Below are 641 nucleotides of genomic sequence, written 5' to 3' on the forward strand. Positions count from 1 at the left end.
GTTTTTCTCACTGGACCTAAAGGAGTTATGGAAGTTCCTCTCTCTTTAGGCCTAATTTTGTTTCCTAAAATAAAGTCTTAAAGGCCCCAGGGCAGAAACCACAGCCCACACCAAGGAGTAAAATGAATGCTCACTTACCATTTCCTGAAGGAGGAAGAACTAGTTATTTCAAGTGAAAACTAGTGCCTTAAATTGTTCTCTTCCAATATAGTTACACAGTGCCCCAAATAGAACAACTATGAAGCAAAAATCAAAGTATAGTTATTTCATTAAAAACCACCTGGGCCTGGTGTGGTGGCTCACACCTGTAATCCATGCACTTTGGGAGGCTGAGGTGGGTGGATCATGATGCCAGGAGACCGAGACCATCCTGGCTAACACGGTGAAACCCCATCTCTACTAAAAATTAAAAAAAAAAAAAAAAAAATAGCTGGGCATGGTGATGGGCACCTGTAGTCCCAGCTACTCAGGAGGCTGAGGCAGAATGGTGTGAACCCAGGAGGCGGAGCTTGCAGTGAGCCGAGATCGCGCCACTGCACTCCACCTGGGTGACAGTGAGACTCCGTCTCAAAAACACACACACACACACATACACACACACACACACACACACACACACCTGGACTATCCCTTATATTTTA

The sequence above is a fragment of the Rhinopithecus bieti genome, unplaced genomic scaffold (assembly GCF_001698545.2).
Source record: "Rhinopithecus bieti isolate Rb0 unplaced genomic scaffold, ASM169854v2 scaffold_12859, whole genome shotgun sequence".
NCBI lineage: Eukaryota > Metazoa > Chordata > Mammalia > Primates > Cercopithecidae > Rhinopithecus > Rhinopithecus bieti.